Here is a 20,919-nt window from a genome sequence, read left to right on the forward strand (position 1 = left end):
TCTTACCTCTTTGCTTTATAGCAGTTACCTTTGCTTTATAGCAGTTATAATAAATACCTGTCTTATATCCAGGGTCCAGATATCCTACCCACCTTTATCTTGCCCCATTCCTAAAACTAATTTATACCCATGTACATTTCCCATGAATACAGTGTTTCTTCCCGAAAACAAAGCAAAGCAAAATCACAAAACACCTCCTTTCTCCTCACTGTCCTCTTTTTTTTTTCCTTTGTCTTGCCTCTTTAGTTTGCTGGGTCTCAGTTCATAAGAGCTTGATAAACCAACACTTGGAAATAACAGTGTGGCAATACTTTCCATGGTAACTGGTGTCACTTCTTTCCTTTTATCACTTGTTCTAACTTATTCTGACATTATCTTTTCTTTTCAGCTTACAACCAAAATGCATCATCATAGGTTAGAATCTGTAGTTAAACATGAACATTCTGGCTATGTTAAAGTGAAGTATAGTTAAAGTGAAGTAGATTCAATCCATATAAATATTAGCATACAGGATAGCATGCAAAGACACAAACTCACAGAATAATTAGAAAATACTTACCTTTATGTATGAGAATTTGCTTTGGAAAATAAACCCTGTGGAAAATAAACTCACACACAAAAATAACATTTACCAGAAAATTTTCAAGTTTTCTTCTCAGAGGAATATCTCACACTACTACCATGAGAATTGTATGTCAGAAGCAATTTTCATTATCTCACACTTATACAAAGTTCTATCCTTCGCTTAGACAGTAGAAATTATGTTTTAAGTCTGTATATAAATATAACAAATGGGATGTTGGCAATATAAGGTTTTTCATATAAATTAGATGGTTATATTTTTTATAAAGTTGTTTTGTTTTAAGAGTTGTTTGCATAGCCAATTAGTTTTTGCTGTGTTGTGGGACATTTCATACTTAATAATGAGCAAAAATGTGTTTTCATATGCTAAGGTTTTCAGAAAGACTAAAAAGCACTTTAGAGTGTTATTTAAAAAAATGTATATTTCAAAGTAATGTTAAGTTTTTTAAAATTTATGATTTTGAATGCACTTTCTATATATTAAAGTTCATTCAATATATGTATATATATAATTAATGAAATTAATAATATAAAAATATATATAACTTGTCAAGTAAGGTTGCAAATGGTTAGCATTCATTAGTTTTACATGAAAGTCTAATTATAAAAGTTAGAAAAATCAAAAAGTCATGTACTTTTCTCTAAGTAGATTGACTACCTAATCATCTTTTATAAAACATATGTCCTCTCAAATATATTATGAATATTTCTGAATTAAAAGATAATTTTTATAAAATGATTGTGAAAGTTTTATGTTGATCTAGTTTTTCGACAGCGAGAGCAGCGTTTCAAACACTGGTATCAATAAAGCATTCTTGCAAAGGCACACAAATTTAATGGATCAGTCTGTGAATTAATTTATACACCAAGGCAGTGTTTAAAAAAAAAAGTGATAGAGCAATCAGTCAACAATTAGTAGAGCTAATCATCTGGATGTAATCAGGGAAAGAGTCAAAAGGAGCGCTGCCAAAGCCATGTCATCTCAAAGTGACAATGCCTATTCCCAGCCCACACCTTCTGGAGGGCAATGTCAGAGCTTTCATACGGAGGAAATAGACTTCAATAAACATACTTCCATAAAACAATCCAGCTACTTAACAAAGAAATAAGCAAACAAACAAATAAGCTGTCAGTCAGTCAGTCAGTTCAGTCTCTCAGTCGTGTCTGACTCTTTGCGACCCCATGAACTGCAGCATGCCAGGCCTCCCTGTCCATCACCAACTCCCGGAGTTTACTCATACCCATGTCCATCGAGTCGGTGATGCCATCCAGCCATCTCATCCTCTGTCATCCCCTTCTCCTCCTGCCCTCAATGTTTCCCAGCATCAGGGACTTTTCCAATGAGTCAACTCTTCGCATGAGGTGGCCAAAGTATTGGAGTTTCAGGTTCAGCATCAGTCCTTCCAATGAACACCCAGGACTGATCTCCTTCAGGATGGACTGGTTGGATCTCCTTGCAGTCCAAGGGACTCTCAAGAGTCTTCTCCAACACCACAGGTCAAAAGCATCAATTCTTCGGTGCTCAGCTTTCTTTATAGTCCAACTCACACATCCATACATGACCACTGGAAAAATCATAGCCTTGACTAGATGGACCTTTGTTGGCAAAGTAATATCCCTGCTTTTTAATATGCTATCCAGGTTGGTCATAACTTTCCTTCCAAGATGTAAGCACCTTTTAATTTCATGACTGCAATCACCATCTGCAGTGATTCTGGAGCCCCAAAAAATAAAGTCTGATACTGTTTCCCCATCTATTTCCCATGAAGTGATAGGACCAGATGCAACGATCTTAGTTTTCTGAATGTTGAGCTTCAAGCCAACTTTTTCACTCTCCTCTTTCACTTTCATCAAGAGGCTTTTTAGTTCCTCTTCACTTCCTGCCATAAGTGTGGTGTCATCTGCATATCTGAGATTACTGATATTTCTCCCAGCAATCTTGATTCCAGCTTGTGCTTCTTCCAGCCCAGCATTTCTCATCATGTATTCTGCATATAAATTAAATAAGCAGGGTGACAATATACAGTCTTGATGTACTCCTTTTCCTATTTGGAACCAGTGTGTTGTTCCATGTCCGGTTCTAACTGTTGCTTCCTGACCTACATATGAGTACAAAGAGCACATCAGTAAGCTATTATAGCAAATCTGGATATTGTGCCACATAAAAATGGAGAGAAGCTGTTTCTAACACAGTGACTTACAAGACATTGTAAAGGAACTTCTTGAGGCTAAAAGCAAATGACTACTGACAGTAGCTAGAATTCAGACACACACACACACACACACAAATAAAGATAATGAATTAAATATAAAATATAGTATAAATGCGTATTTATTTACTTTCTTTTAACTGATTTTTTTGAAAAGCACATATGAAGCTTTTGTATGAAGCAATGTGCATATAAATATATTGCTGAGTCTATAAAATATATAAATGTACTATATTTGCCAATGATATCACAAAGTAGGTGGATAGGAGCAAATTTCTACTGGGCTAAGGTAAAGACTGCAGATGGTAACTCAAACCTATAGGACCAAAAGAGACAAGAGGTAGTAGATTAAAAAAAAATAGTAATAATATTGAAAACTGGTAAATATATACATGCTCTCCTTTAACTTCTCAACTTTCCTAAAAGACACAAAATTATATCAAGTAGTAAGTACAACAATGAATGTTAGGTTAGTAGCATATACAGAATGCATAAAAATATCACAAAAAAAGGAGAGAAATGGGATAAAGTTATACAGGAATAGTATTTATATATCTTGCTAGAATTATAAATTATGACATAGATGCCTGTAGCTTGAGATATATACAGTAAACCCTGGAGTAACAATTAAGGAAAAAACTAAAAAACATATGTAGAGAAAATATCCTTAAGGAAATTAAAACGTAACATTAGAAAAGACTTAATTCAAAAGAAAATAATAAAGGAAAAATAGGAGGATGAAAAGCATACAAGACATATAGCGAAAAAGTAAAATGATGATGTAAGTTCAACTATATCAATAATAAAATTAAATATAAATAGATTAAATCTCTGCTAAAAGCAGAAATTGTCAGACTAGATGAATGTAAGATTTATCTACATGCCGTCCACATGTAGCTTTATCAAAAGATAAAAATAAGTTGAAGGAAAATAATAGGAAAAAGTCATGCAAACAGCAAATACAAGAAAACCTGAGTAGCTATACTAATATTAGACAAAATGGATTTTAAAACAAAAAATGGTTACAGAGATAAAGATTAATATTTTACAATAATAAAGGGATAAATGCATCAGGAAGTTACAATAATTTAAAAACATATGTACCAGACTACTGGACACAAAAATGCATGAAGCAAAGCCTCCCAGAAATGAAGAGCAAAATAGACCACTCAACGATATTTTTTGAAGACTAAAACAATCCCACCTTTAAGAATGAATAGAATAATTTGTCAGAATATCAATAAAAGAATGGAAGATGAGCAAGAGCAGCACTGTGAACCAACAAAATCTAAGAGACATTTACAGGAGATTCAATGAAGAACAGTTGAGTAGATAGACTTACCAAGTGCACATGGAACATTCTTCTGGATGACCTTATCCTAAGCCACAAAATAAGCTTCAGTGAATTTACAAGAATTAAAATCTTATAAAGTATGTTCTCATACCAGAATAAAATGAAATACACCAATAACAGAAAGATGTGGGAAACTTATGTGGAAGTTAAACAACATACGCCCAAATAGCTAATGAATTGAAGAAGAAATAACAAGAGAAATTAGGAAATATTGTAACATCCCCAGTGGATGCAACAGAAACAGTGCTTATGCTTAAAAGGAAATTTGTCATAGTAAATGCCTTTATTAAAATAGAATTTAAAAAAGGCCTCAAAGCAATGAATGAATCTGTCACATTAAGAAAGTGGAAAGGAAAAGTAAATTGAAACAAACCAGGCAGAAGGAAGCAAAGAATAAAGGTTAGAGCAGAAATCAATGAAATGCAAAATAGTCAACTGAGAAACTCAACAAAACCAAACGTTGGTTCTACAATCAGATTGATAATAATGACTAAGCTGTAGCTAGATTGACTAAGTAAAAGTCAATATACAAATTGCTAATTAGAAATGAAATAAGGGCCCCACTTCTGCATAGAAACAATTAAAGGAATTTATAGAAATAAAAATAATTATAAGAAAACCCAGACTTCCAGCCTCCAGAACTGCAAGAAATAAGTTTTCATTACTTATAAACTACCCAAGCTGTAGCAATTTGTTATAGCAGTCTAATGGACTGACAGTCATGAGTTTGGGGGCAGGGATGGAATGCTCTAGATTGAGTGCTTAGCGAAGTGAAAAGTGAAAGTCGCTCTGTTGCATCCAACTCTTTGTGACCCCATGGACTATACAGTCCGTGGAATTCTCCAGGCCAGAATGCTGGAGTGGGCAGCCTTTTCATTCTCCAGGGAATCTTTCCAAACCAGAGATTAAACTCAAGTGTCCTGCATTGCAGGCAGATTCTTTACCAGCTGAGCCACAAGGGAAGTCCAAGAATACTGGAGTGGGTAGCCTATACTTCTCCAGTAGATCTTCCCAACCCAGGAATTGAATTGGTGTCTCCTGCATTGCAGGAGGATTCTTTACCAACTGAGCAATGAAGGAAGCCCCTGAATGCTTATGTTTCCCCCAAATTCATACATTAAATAAGATCTAATTTCAGACATGATGGTGTTTGGAGGTGAGGCCATTGGGAGATGATCAGGTCATGAAGGAAGAGCCTTCATAAATGGAATTATTTCCTTTATAAAAGAGACCACAGGGAGATCCCTTGCTCCTTCTGACACTTGAGGACCCAGTTAAAAGACTAAATCATGAATTCCAGAATTACTACTACTGGAAAAAAATTAATACAATTTTATTTAAATATTAGGTAGGATAAATTCATGACAATGGCCTTATCTTAGTTAATATTGAATGACAATTTTTATATCCAGAGTGTAGAAAATCAACCATCCTGAATAGGAATATCTTTATTTCTATTTGCTGTTGTTCAGTCCCTCAGTTGTGCCCGTCTCTTAGCTGGACCATAGCACACCAGGCTTCCCTGTCCTGCAATATCTTCTGGGGATTGCTCAAACTCATGTCCATTGATTTGATGATGCCATCCAACTGTCTCATCCTCTGTCACCTCCTTCACCTCATGCTTCAATTTTTTCCAGCATCAGGGCTTTTCCAATGAGTGGGTTCTTCACATCAGGTGGCCAAAGTATTGGAGCCTCAGCATCAGCATCAATCCTTCCAATGAATATTCAGGATTGATTTCCTTTAGGATTGACTGGTTTGATCTCCTTGCTGTCCAAGAGACTCTCAAGAGTCTTCTCCGGCAACACAGTTTGAAAGCATCAATTCTTTGGCACTCAGTCTTATTTATGGCCCAACTCTCACATCTGTACATCCTTAAACTCACTTTTGAAAATTTCATCAGTCTCAGAAATGCTCTTGGTGGCAGCTTCAGCCTGAAATGGCTTGGAGCAAGGCTTGGGTTCCCAGTCAGAGACTGGGGCCACTTCACACTGGTGAATGCACCATATCCTTGCTACCAGACCAATGGTCAACAATAAGGGCCCTGGCCCTTTGGCTTTGCAGAAAAGAATTTCCACTAAAACAGAAAGTAGTGAAGCAAGTACTTTTTTAAGAGGAAAAGAGTACAGCACATGTGAATAAATACACAGGTAGACTCAGAGGGCTCAGTTCAGTTGCTCAGTCATGTCCAACTCTTTGTGACCCCATGAATTGCAGCACGCCAGGCCTCCCTGTCCATCACCAACTCCCGGAATTTACCCAAACTCATGTCCATTGAATCGGTGATGCCATCCAAACATCTCATCCTCTGTCATCCCCTTCTCCTCCTGCCCTCAATCTTTCCCAGCATCAGTTCAGTTCAATTTCTCAGTCGTGTTTGACTCTTTGCAACCCCATGAACCGCAGCACGCCAGGCCTCCCTGTCCATCACCAACTCCTGGAGTCCATCCAAACCCATGTTCATTGAGTCAGTGATGCCATCCAACCATCTCATGCTATGTTGTCTCCTTCCCCTCCTGCCCTCAATCTCCCCCAGCATCAGAGTCTTTTCAAATGAGTCAGCTCTTCACATCAGGTGGCCAAAGAATTGGAGTTTCAGCTTCAAAATCAGTCCTACCAATGAACACCCAGGACTGATCTCCTTTAGGATGGACTGGTTGGATCTCCTTCAGTCCAAGGAACTCTCAAGAGTCTTCTCCAACACCACAGTTCAAAAGCAACAAGTCTTCAGCCCTCAGCTTTCTTTATAGTCCAACTCTCACATCCATACATGTCCACTGGAAAAACCATAGTCTTGACCAGACGGACGTTTGTTGGCAAAGTAATGTCTCTGCTTTTTAATATGCTGTCTAGATTGGTCATAACTTTCCTTCCTAGGAGTAAGTGTCTTTTAATTTCATGGCTGCAATCACCATCTGCAGTGATTTTGGAGCCCAGAAAAATAAAGTCAGCCAGTTTCCACATCTATTTGCCATGAAGTGATGAGACTGGATGTGATGATCTTAGTTTTCTGAACGTTGAGCTTTAAGTCAACTTTTTCACTCTCTTTCACTTTTGTCAAGAGGCTCTTTAGTTCTTCTTCACTTTCTGCCTTAAGGGTGGTGGCATCTGCATTTCTGAGGTTATTGATATTTCTCCCGGCAATCTTCATTCCAGCTTGTGCTTCCTCCAGTCCAGTGTTTCTCATGATGTACTCTGCACATAAGTTAAATAAGCAGGGTGACAATATACAGTCTTGGCATACTCCTTTTAGACTGAATTGCGCCCCTCATGGTAGTTTAAATCACTCATATGCGGCATTTCTTCTGGTTTTCCTTTGGCTAATCATATTGATTTGTCTAGTTCACAGCCCATGTTTTGTGTATATCAGGATCCTTTCATGTATGTGCAAGGCATCTCTTAGCCAAGGTGGGTCTTAACAAAGTTCTATGGGTAGAGAATCATTTACCATTATTCCCCCTTTGACCTAAAGGAGACTTTCTGCACATATGTACTCCAGGAGGTCTCTTGACTTCAGGAATGAGAAATATGTGATGTGGACAGGGCCCATCCTCCCCCTTTACCCTGGAAGCTGGATGCCCATCTATCTCCTGCCTCAGATTGACATGAAATAGCTGAAGTTTTTAAATTCTCTCTCCTTGAACTAGATTTAAATATGAATGAATCATTAAATATATAACTAGATATATCAAATTCCATTTAGATATTCTCAAAACATTCTAAAATATGTAGGTTACATTTCAAATAAATAAAAGCTTTAATCTCACTAATTTAAAATGATGTAGAACCATAAATTAGTCAAGAAAAAAATAAAAGGAATGAAAGTAGGATAGAAGCCTGGAGAGAGGATGGAAAAAATCAATGGAGGAAAGGAAGGAGGGAGAAAGGAATAGAAAAAACAAAATCATGAAAGCAAATAATTGCGCTAAGGTGAAAATACATCTGTACTTTCAGAGAGCATACCCTTTAAAATGACTAATTAGTCTGGAATGTTATGGGCTATTACATATCTATTGATTTAAGGAATGCGATTGATTGTATTTCTTCAAAAGTTAGAATTGCTAGGATTGTAGAAAGCTAAAAAGCATAGAGTTCATTTTCTTGCCTTTGGGCAGAAATATTCCAGTCACTCAGAAACCATATAATTTATCTCATTATTTGTTTTAATGTCCAAATAAGAAAATCATGCATCTCCTTCCAAAAACTTAGTCTCACAAAGTACACTGTCTCAGGAGCATAACTCTGATTTACCCACACAAATAACTCATTAAGTAACATGGAAAAGATGGAGATACTCTGGTTTTAGAGCCTTCCTTCATGGCTCAGTGGTAAAAGAATCCTCATGCCAATTCAGGTTCAATCCTTGGGTCTGGAAGATCCCTTGGTGAAGGAAATGACAACTTAGTCCAGTATTTTTGCCTGGAAAATTCCATGGATAGAGAAGCTTGGTGGGCTACAGTCCATGGGGTCCCAAAAGAGTCAGACATGACTTAGCAACTAAACAACAGTAAATCTAGATTAACTTTTGGGTTGACATTTGGCCATTGTCACTAGAGAAATTTGGCTTTTCAACTAGAGAAAAAGGAAAAGAAAGAATATGGAATCATGCTAGCCACAGGAAGATACTAACAATACTTTCTTTTGTGTACCAAATTTGAAATGCTAATTCCACTGAGAGAAGGCTTTATTCATTCTAACTCATGACAAATTAGAATTCTGTCTCACTATTGAAAACAGGCCATTAAAATATGTTTTTGCTTTTCTTTTCAAGTTGTCAACTTTACCATTTTTATGAATAAAGACCTTAATGAAATGACAGCCTAAATTTTGGCCTCTCTCACATAACATTTTTAGAAAATTAGTAGTATAATAAATTTTTCATGTGACAAATACTTTAATTGCTCCAAATGAAATAGTTGTTTTGCCCATTCCATTAAATCTTTTAGTTCAAGCTATAGCTTTAAAATTTAATAGAGAAGCTCTTATGTGGATTTTTATTAATTAAATAATATAGTTACTTAAAAAGATTTCTTCTTTTGACTAAATAAATTTAAAAGTTAATATCTAGGCACCAGAATCTCTGTATGTATGTATGTATAGAACTGAAAGAAAATTACTACTTAAAGCTGTACTGTTACAGAATTATATTTGTTTTCTTATAGTATATCTATCTATCTATCTATCTATCTATATATATAGTTTAGAATTATGATATCCATTTAATTGAGTCATAGAGTAAGTCTTCATACCGATTTTTATTTCAACAAAAAGTAATAGGCTATTGAAAATAAATTTGTACATTGACTTCAAGGACTTTTATACTCAGATGAATTCTCATTCATATTTATCACCTTTTAACATACAAATCTACTCTCAGAAACTTAATAAATATTATATAATGAGGTATATTTTTACTGGGTTGAAAATTCAGATTTTATTCTTACAAACATTTTTTCAATAGCACTTAAGATGTAAGAAATCTTGAATTTCTTCACTTTTCTGAATAAAATCTAATCCTTTGCATTCTTATGGAATAGTCAATAATACGTGTGCTGTGCTTAGTCATTCAGTCACGTCCCACTCTTTGCCACCCCATGGACTCTAGCTCACCATGCTCCTCTGTCCATAGGAATTCTCCAAGCAAGAATACTGGAGTGGGATGCCTATCCTATCCTCCAAAGGATCTTTGCAATTCAGGGATCCAACCCAGGTCTTCCACATTGCAGGGGTCTCTTTACCATCTCAGCCACCAGGGAAGCTCAAGAATACTGGAGTGGGTAGCCTATCCCTTCTTCAGGGGAACTTTCCAACCCAGGAATTGAACCCATGTCTCCTGCATTGCAGGCAGATTCTTTAGCAGCTGAGCTACCCAGGAGTATCCACTTATTTTATATCAGCCTTTAACCAAAACCAAGTGGACCTATTTTTTTCTGTGATTTTACTGTCATCCAGTTTATGATCATTTTTTGTGGTATTTTAAATTGTAAATGATGCTATGGCCAATTTTATATACTTCTAAGAGATAAGATTACATTTTCAAAGAAGGTTAATAATTTTGTCAAATCATCCATTTTACCTAAGACATGATTTATCCTAAGGTGATAACCTTAAATTATTTCGCTCCATTCCTTTCAAAACCTTCCCAGATTAGTCACTAATTGCAACCAAATTCATTTATTTGTCATTGAAGTACAGTCATGATGTACAATGTGATGCACTATATTAACAAATTGAAAGATAAAAACCATATGATCATCTCAATAGATATAAAAAAGCTTTCGACAAAATTCAGCACCTCTTTATGATTAAGACTTCAAAAAAATGGACATAGAAGGAACTGACCTCAACATAATAAAGGCCATATATGATAAGCCTATAGCAAACATCATTCTCAATGGTGAAAAACTGAAAGCATTACCCCTAAGACCAGGAACAAGACAAGGGTGTCCACTTTCACCACTATTCTTCAACATAGTTCTGAAAGTCCTAGGTACAGCAATCAGAGAAGAAAAAGAAAGAAAAGGAATCCAGATCAGAAAAGAAGTAAAGCTCTCACTGTTTGCAGATGACAAGATATTGTACATAGAAAAACCCTAAAGATAGTATCAGAAAATTACTAAAGCTAATCAGTGAATTTAGCAGTTTCAGGATACAAAATCAACACACAGAAATGACTTGCATTTGTATATACTAACAATGAAAAATTGGAAAGAGAAATTAAGGAATCAATCACATTCGTCATTGCAATAGAAAGAATTAAATATTTAGGAATAAACTTACCTAAGGAGACAAAAGAATTGTACACAGAAAAGTATAAGACACTAATGAAAGAAATCAAAGATGACATAAACAGTTGGAGAAATAGTCCATGTTCCTGGGTAGGAGGCATCAATATTGTGAAAATGACTCTACTACCAAATGCAATCTACAGACTTAATGTGATCCCTATCAAATTACCAATGACATTATTCACAGAACTAGAACAAAAGATTTCACAGCTCATATGGAAGCACAAAAGACATCAAACAACAAAAGCAGTCTTGAGAAAGTAGAATGGAGCTGGAGGAATCAATCTTCCTGATATCAGATTATACTACAAAGCTACAGTCATCAAGACAGTATAGCACCTGCACAAAAACAGAAATTTAGACCAATGGAACAAGATAGAAAGCCCAGAAATAAACTCATGCACCTCTGGTTATCTTATTTTTGACAAGGCATGTGAGAATATATAATGGGGCAAAGATAGCCTCTTCAATAAATGGTGCTGCGAAAACTGGACAGTTACATGTAAAAGAATGAAATTAGAACACTTCCTAACACCATACACAAAGATAAACTCATAATGAATTGAAGACCTACATTTAATACCAGAAACTATAAAACTCTTAGAGAAAAACATAGGCAGGACACTGGATGACATAAATCAAAGTAAGATCATCTATGACCCACCTCCTAGAGTAATGTAAATAAAAACAAAGTAAACAAGTGGGACCTGATAAACTTAAAAGCTTTTGCACATCAAAGGAAACTATAAGCAAGGTGAAAGACAACCCTCAGAATGGGAGAAAATAATAGCAAATGAAACAACTGACAAAGGATTAATTTCCAAAATCTGCAAGCAGCTCATACAACTCAATGCCAGAAAAGCAAACAACCAAATCAAAAAATGGGAAAAAGATCTAAACAGACATTTCTCCAAAGAAGACATACAGATGGCTAACAAATACATGAAAAGATGCTCAACATTGCTCATTATTAGAGACATGTAAATCAGAACTACAGTGAACTATCACCTCACACTGGTCAGAATGACCATCACCAAAATGTCTACAAACAATAAATGCTGGAAAGGGTGTGGAGAAAAGGGAACATTCTTGCACTGTTGGTGGGAAAGTAAATTGATTCAGCTACTATGGAAGGCAGTATGGAGATTCCTTAAAAAACCTAGGAACAAAACCACCATATGACCCAGCAATCCCACTCCTAGGCACATACCCTGAGGAAACCAAAATGGAAAGAAACACATGTATCCCATTGTTTATTGCAGCACTATTTACAATAGCTAGAACATCTAAACAACCTAGATGTCTATCGACAGATGAATGGATAAAAAAGTTGTGGTTTATATGCACTATGGAATATTACTCAACCATAAAAGGAATGCCTTTGAGTCAGTTCTGAGTGAACTTAGAACCTTTTATAACGGGTGAAGTGAGTCAGAAAGAGAAATATAAATACCGTATTCTAACATGTCTATACGGAATCTAGAAAAATGGTACTGAAAAATTTATTTATGGGGCAAAAATAGAGAAACAGACATAGAGAATGGACTTATGGACATGGGGAGAAGGGAGGAGAGGGTGAGATGCATGGAAAGAGTAATATGGAAACTTTTTTTTCATTACCATATGTAAAATAGATGGCCAACAGGAATTTATTCTATGGCTCAGGAAACACAAACAGGGGCTCTGAACCAACCTAGAGGGATGGAATGGGAAGGAAGATGGGAGGGAGCTTCAAAAGGGAGGGGTTATATATTTACCTATGGCTGATTCAAGTTGAGGTGTGACAGAAAACAGCAAAATTCTATAAAGCAATTATCCTTCAATAAAAAATGAATTAATTAAAAAAATCATGATGTAGTATGAGAAGGAAAATAAAATTTATAAAGATTGTTTGTTTACAGAAAATATGATCTTTTAAATATTAACATAAAAGAATCAGTATCCAAACATTAGGCTTTTAGAAAAGCTTCAGAAAACCAAAGAAGCTAGATATTACATTAATAAGCAAACTCAAGTACCTATGATAAAGTAAAATTCATGTGAAAATTGAACTGGATTATTCTTGGAATCTGGACCACTATCAGACTAGATTTTATTTTCCCATGTTTGCAGTCACATATTAAAAAGAAAAAAGAAAGTATTTTACATAATTTTTAACTTTATGACAAACAATAATGCAATCAAAATGATAAATTTTCTTGTTGCTGTTTAGTCACTAAGTTGTGTCTGACTCTTTTGTAACCCCATGGACTGTAGCCTGCCAGACTCCTCTGTCCATGGGATTTCCCAGGTAAGAATACTGGAGTGGGTTGCCAGTTCCTTCTCTGGGGATCTTCCAGGACCAACGGTAAAACTCGCATCCTCTGTGGCTCCTGCATTGGCAGCAAGATTCTTTACCACTGAGACACCAGGGAAACCCATAGTGTAGTTTGAATCTTCTATGTCCCTACTGATATTAGTCTAGTTATTAAATCAAATACTTTACAGCTTACAATTATCTCATTATCAGAGAACACAAGCAGTCATGAGGGTGTGGCACATTGACCGTCTAAAGAAGCAGGGATGCTCATCTCTGGGCAATTGTAGGAAAGAATGCTGACCTAGCATTGCTGTATATTCAGAAGTTTTCAAGAAAAAGCAATTCTTAAAATAGTTTATGAGATAAACATTTTAAGAAGGGTGAACAGTTTCAAAAACAAATACATGAATAATAAAGCAATTAATGGGGGGAGGGGAAATCTGTATACAGTGTTCAACATATAGGTAATTTATTTATGAGTCCTAGATCTTCAAGAAGTGAAGTTGCTCAGTCTTGTCCAGCTCTTTGCGACCCCATGGACTGTAGCCTACCAGGCTTCTTGATCCATGGGATTTTCCAGGCAAGGGTACTGGTGTGGGTTACTATTTCCTTCTAAGGCAGTGCTTATTTAGGGTTGTCACTAAAATGCAATACATAGTCCTATTTTCCTCATGTCCTAAAATGTGAAAAATAGGTCCGTTTTCTCCAAATGCCAAAAACCTCAGAGTTGACACAAATTCCTGGCTATCACACATGGCATATTGTGTGGGATTATAAAAAGTCACCTTAATTTGTTATAGATGAGTTAGAGCTTTAAAACTATACCAATTAATTTTAATATTTATATTTTTATCTTCCATACCAGTATGAAGTTTCTACTTATTTAAGCCTTTTTTCATTGCATGTATGTCCATTCTGGGGTTGGTAGAACCTCAGAATTTAGGTTTATGAAAAGGTACAAGAGAGGAATAACTAAAATGGAATGCTCCAAATGGTAGAATTTTTATACCTACAAAATTGTCTTTGACATTTACAGAGTTGTATTGAAGTCCATAGATACCTGACTGCTTAGGTGCAAAAAAAGGAATGGGGATCTTTAATAGGAAATTGAGATAGTAGCATAAAATTGTTCTTTTAATTGGGAGATTTCTCTTTTCACTTTAAGTAATATATTTACTTTTACATCCACCATACTATTGTTGCTTTCTATTTTTCTTTTTTTTTTTGTATTCAGTTTTCTTTTCTCACTTGGCCTCTTTTTGGTTAAGGAATTATTTTTGCTGTCCCACTTTTCTTGTATTATTAATTATGAATTATTTATTATTCACTTAGTTGTCATTCTGGATATACCATATGCTCTCATTACAAATTGCAGTTTAGATATTATTTTTATCACTCATCACTCTTCTGATAATGCTAGAATATCAGAACATTTAAATTCCATTTACCCCCTCTCTTAGTTTGCTTTTCATTTCTATGCATGTTTTGTCTACAAATACATGTGTATCTGACATGATGATTGTTTGGTTGAAAACTTTTTGCGCCAAAAGGTTTTGAAAATCATGTCACATTTTGAATGATACTTTTAATGTCATTTTTATCTAAAAAATAATATCAGCCATATATCTTCAAATATTCTTTCTGCTTCTGTCCCTCCCCCTTTTACTTCTGGAACTTTGACAATGTGTGTAGCACATTGGTATCCGTGATGGTGTATCACACACAGGTTGCTTAGGTTTTTGTTCACATTTCTTCAATTTACTTTCTTTTTGTTTCTTAGACCTGATAATTTCCATCACTCTCTCTTTCAGTTTACTGTTTTTTTTTTTTTTTCTTTTTAGTCTATTCAAATCTGCCTTTGAATACCTCTAGTGAATTCTTCATTTCCATCATTATGGTTTTCACCTCCAGAATTTCTTTTTGGTTCTTTTATAGATTTTCGATCTCTTTGTTGATGTTTCCATTTTATTCATACATTGTTTTCTTCACTTTCTCCACATCTTTCTTTAATTTTTTGAGCATATTTAAGATAATTGTTTTAAAATAGTTTATATTAGATCCACTATGAAGTTTCTGTCCAGGATAATTTCTGTTGATTGATTTTTCCTATGAATAAGCCATGCTTTCTTGTTTGTTTGTATACCATGTGATGTTTTAGTTGAAATCTGGACATCAAATAATTGAATCAAATAATGTAGCAACTTTGGAAATCAAAGGATCTCCCTTCCTCAGGGTTAGTTAGGTTTTATTGTTTTCACTTTTTGATTACTGTAATGTTGAATACAATATTTCTGTGTCGAGAATCAATGTGAGGTTTAATCTCAAGGTCTCCTCGGGTCTTTTCTGAGTCTGAACCTTCCTCTGCACATGCATAATTGTGTCTAATTTCCCCCAGTATGTAGCTACTTTTGATGTCCTGTCTTCAATATTTGGTTCCCAAAAGGGGAAAATGAGAAAAATAAAGGGGGAGGGACAAAAGCATGCCAGCTCTTTAAAGTCCTTGAAAGTAATTTCAGCCACAGGAGGAGGGACTTGAAACATGGGTGGAGGTGTGAAAACAGTGGCTGGTCACGTCTGTGTCTGCACCTCTGTGATCAGAAGCAGCTCTCAGTTATCACAACACTTACCTCCAGTCTTAGGGGCACAGGCTCCATTTTCCCACCCTGGCTTTTGCATCTCGTATGTAAACTGCTCCAGGAACATGTTCACAGGAGCTTGCACACAGCTAAGGTGTGAAGGATGAGTAGGTTCCACTGTGCTAAGATCTGAAATTTATGAAAATTAGCCACAATTTACCATACAAGCCGTGATTTGGAAATGTTGACCTTCAGTAGGCTCCAGAGTTCTAAAACAGTTACATCTGACAGACTTTGCCAGTGCAACTGTGATCTAGTTCAGGAGAAAAAATTCTGGTGCTTCCAACTCTGCCACTTCTCAGAATTTTCTCATCAAGAAAGTTATATTTTTAACACTTAACCGTTTTTGCTTTGCTCAGTAAATATACGTTTGATTTACCGTTGCAGTTACATGTCTGTCATTCTTCATTCCTTCCTGATAATAAATTCTGTTTGTGTGAAAAATGTGTTTACTTTGTCATCTCTTTTTGGGATATTTTCCTTGAGTGTGGAATTATAATCTAATAATTTTGTTCTTTCAGCACTTTGAAGATATCATTCCATTGACCATATCGTCCCTTATTTCTACTGAGAAATCAAGTAAGTGCATTTTTGTCGCTCCTTCTGTTCTTCCTTCCTTCCTCCCTCCCATCTTTTCCCTCTTTGTCCTCCTATTCTCTCTCTCTCTCTCTTTTTTTCCATTTTCTTCTTCCTTCTCCTCCTCCTCCTCTTTTACTCCTTTTTCTCTTCTTCCTTTGCAACCTCCTCCCTGGACAATCCCAATCTGTGAATTACTGCCTTTTGACAATTTTTGAAAATTTCTTTAAAATATTTTCAAATAATGTTTGGTGCCATTCACTCTTCTTTTCCTCTGAGATTTTAGTCACATGTATATTTAAACTTTTCCTCATGTCCCACAAGTTTTTAAAACACTTTTGTGTATTTTTCATTCATCCCTCAGTACTTTAGTTTGTATGATTGTTATTGTTACATCTCCTAGCTAGCTATTTCTGACTTCAGTGGTGTCTAGAATGAAAATTAATAAAAGGAAACCTCACTGAAAAGGAGTCAGGAGACCAGAAAAGGGAGCTCTCTGCAGTAGCACTCAATGTTGATTGCAAGATGAATTGCCAGTTTTCCGACCCTAACAGAATAATCATGCACAGGAAAGAATCATCAATTACAATCCCAGCAGGAAAAGATATACATTACATCTCCTATAAAACACTGACCATCCCAATAACTCAGCCAATGAGAAACCATTATCACCCTGAACTCACATTTTTCCAATGCTCTTTCATTCAAAATAATCACTCTCAACTTCTTTTTCTCTATAAAATAATTTTCCTTTCCTTTGTTTGTTGGATTTTACTATGGTCTTTTGCTATCGCTTGCTTGTCCCAAATTGTAATTCTTCTATTCCTGAATTCATCCATTTTTGCTGGTAAAATAGCTCACTGTTTTATTTTTAATGTTAACAGTAACTTGCTGTGAAAGCTATCACTAGATCGTTTGTTACAAATGTTGTTTTCAGCTTTGGTATATCTATTTAATTTTTTGTTTTGTTTTTTGTTTGTTATGAATGTTGTTTTCAGTTTTGGTATATCTGTTTAATTTTTTGTTACACAGTTCAATTCTCTATATTACACAATTAAATTCTCTATGTGAAAATATTCTTTTTTCAATTGCTTTCTCCATATTTTGATTTATTTTCTTTAATATAGTAATCATAGATCTTTTAAAGACTTTGTCACCAATCTCTAGTATCTGGATTATCTTTGGAAATATTTTTCTTTGAGGCCTGCTTTTGTCATGGTTTTCGGTCATGTGGCATGTCCAATAGGTTTTTTAAATTGACTGTCATACATTTTGTATAAAAATATGAAGACTTAAAATGACTTAAATTCTTAAATATATAATCTTCCCTCTAATAGAGGAATACAATAGTAGTTGATATCTTTTATCTAGTCAGGGACTGTGCTCACTCTCAGCTGGGTTGCTGTGCTGGTAATGGTTACTCTACCTCGAGGTTTCTATTAACTCTTACATGTTCTCAAATGAGATTCCTGAGTGTACTTCATGGTCCCTCTAGATTTTGTTTCATAAAAAAGCAAGTAAATCTGTTTTTCAACATCTTTTCACTTATGAATTTAGCTCCCTGCTCAAGTTGCTCAGCCTGAAACTTCAGCAGATGTCCCAGGGGGAAAAAAAATTATGTCATGCGTCACCTATGTGTCCTTCAAAATTCTGCTGGTTGTTCTGTCCCCAGCAGGGCCATCTTGGGTTCTTTAACTCATAACTTTGTCTGGTAACTTAAATACTCCCAGGGCAATACTAGTTTCTGGGTTCAGATTATCTTTCCATGGTTCATATTTTTCTGCAACTCTAGCCCATTTATGCTTTTCTTTTTTGTTGTTGTTGTTCTCAAAAAGATTATTTCTCTGATTTATCTGAGTTTTTTAAATAAACTTCATTAAAGGGGCTGATTACTAAGAGCTTCTAAATATTACTCAGGAGCAAAACTGTGCCTGCATTGAATTAGCCAATATTTCTAGAGCAACTATGTGACAAAAACTATATTAGAGATTTTCAATATGTGTACTAGGAACACATGGGCTTCCTTGGTGGCTGTGATGATAAATGAATCTGCCTGCAATGCAAGAGACCTGGGTTCGATCTGTGGGTTGGGAAGATACCCTGGAGAAGGGAACAAGGAGATCAAACCAGTCAATCCTAAAGGAAATCAATCCTAAATATTCATTGGAAGGACTGATGCTGAAGATAAAGCTCCAATACTTTGGCCACTTGATGCGAGGAGCCGACTCATTAGAAAAGACCCTGATGTTAGGAAAGATGGAAGGCAGGAGAAGGGGACGACAGAGAACGAGATGGTTGGATGACATCACCTACTCAACTGAGATGAGTTTGAGCAAGCTCTGGGAGATGGTGAAGAACAAGGAAGCCTAGCGTGCTGCAGTCCACGCGCGGTCGCAAAGAGTTGGACAAGACTGAACAATAGCAATAATTAGGAACATATTATATAAAACGTGTATATATAAAATGATAAATATATATTCTTGTTTAGTTGCTAAGTCATATTCAGTTTTTTTGCAGCCTCATGGACTGCAGCCTACCAGGCTCCTCTGTCCATAGGATTTTCCATGCAAGAATACTGGAGTGGGTTGCCATTTCCTTCTCCAGGGGATCTTCCTTACCTAGGGATTGAACCTGTGTGTCCTGCATTGTAGGTGGATTCACTACCACTGAGCCACCAGGGAAGCCCATAAATATAAATACATATTCTAGTGATAACACTTTATGAATGATACAGTAGCATATTTCATTTAGAAAGAAGATATTGTAGAATTGTCAAAAGTTCTTTTGTAATCAGACAATATATTGGAGAATTTGATTTATTCTTAATTTTAAGGTAGAATAAATTATTATATTAATTTATTAACATTAACTTTTGTACTCTGATTCCAGAAATATTTGCTATAAATTTGAAACTGAGAAAAAGTAATATTTTAAAGTGAGGTCAGACTTTAAATGTAATATTTTAAAGTGGAGGGGGGAAAGGTCTTGCATGTTATTTCAAATAAGCTGAGTACAAATTTAAAAGCGTATGGGGAGAAAATATAAATTTCCAGGAAATAAACATTTAATTTAAAAACTTGTCTCATACTGAATGAAAAAGAATTCAGTTCAATAATGTTGAAATATGGATAGTCTGCATGAAGCATAAATTCAAAATAGCATTTAGAAAAATAGGTTAGCTCTTTTGGAATGAATTAATTAAAAAAAATTTACACTTACTCTTTTATATTAAACTATTTTAAACTTTAGAAAATACAATTGGTTCCATATGAAAACATCCAAAATTTAAAAAAAGTTGGAAAACATTAATTCCTAACACTGCCATTTTAAACATGACTAACATATATTTTAACTACCTTCTGTTGTGTGAAACTGATGATATTAGATTTTACTGAGAAAATGTTCTATTTAAAACCTCAAAAGTTTCACACATTCAATTTATTAAGACATCTTGGTTATTTTAGAGAGAAAAATCAATTTACATTTCCCTTTATTCAAAAAATCCACAAAGTTGTGAGGTAAATTGGATTTTCTCATATTGCAATGCTTTTATTAATTTATGTCTTTAATCTCAGAGAGTTATATTTACTTAACTTTTAAATCCTAAGCAAACCTAACTAAGGTTACTGATAATCAGTTTCAATTCATTTTTTGGTTAACTGGAAAACATCTAGAAATTATGTTTTTTCCCAATATATGTAAATTACATTTTACAAAATCTAATTTTTGAATATTAAAGATGTATACTTGACATTGTAGAACATACTTTATTGATATAAATATAGATACAGATAATACTTACAAATTCTTATTAAGTACCTGGCAATATCAAGTGCTACTCAAATCTCATTTTGCGTATTAAGGAACTAATAGAAATTATGTAAGTGAGTTGACCAAATTCACAGGTCTAGGAAGCGACTGAGCTAAGATTTGGACCTGGCCATCTGAGCAGTTTAGTAGCCGTTTTCCTAGTCACTATTTGAGTATTTGAAAATGTAGCACATTCTCTTCTAGAATGTGAACTCTGAGTAAAAGACTCAGGAGACATGCAGGTAAAGATCATTACTGCATTGATGCTGTTATTGAAAGAATAATTGGAGACCATTACTTAAATATTTGGCAAAGATGAACATCTTAATACTAAACCACAGAAGTAGAGAAAGTTTCCTTACTCCTTTCCAGGCAGAGCTGGCTAAATGCCAGGTTTCTTCTGTAAAGAAGTACAGAATTCCTTCTGGAGACTTTAGATGCCGACTTAGTCTTCCTTCCCAGAGCTGGAATGAGTGAGGGAGCAGAAAAAGACTAAGAGGTTGAGATACTAAAAATATTTATTTCTCTGCACATGAGGTAAATGAGTGTTTGCCTTCCCCAAAATCCACTGTGAAGTCATATACAGATAGATAGATAGATAATAATAGATAATAGATAGAACTATACCTCAATAAAAGATATAAATTTATTAAAATGTTAGGGC

This window comes from Cervus elaphus, chromosome 17 (assembly GCF_910594005.1).
Source record: "Cervus elaphus chromosome 17, mCerEla1.1, whole genome shotgun sequence".
Taxonomy (NCBI): domain Eukaryota; kingdom Metazoa; phylum Chordata; class Mammalia; order Artiodactyla; family Cervidae; genus Cervus; species Cervus elaphus.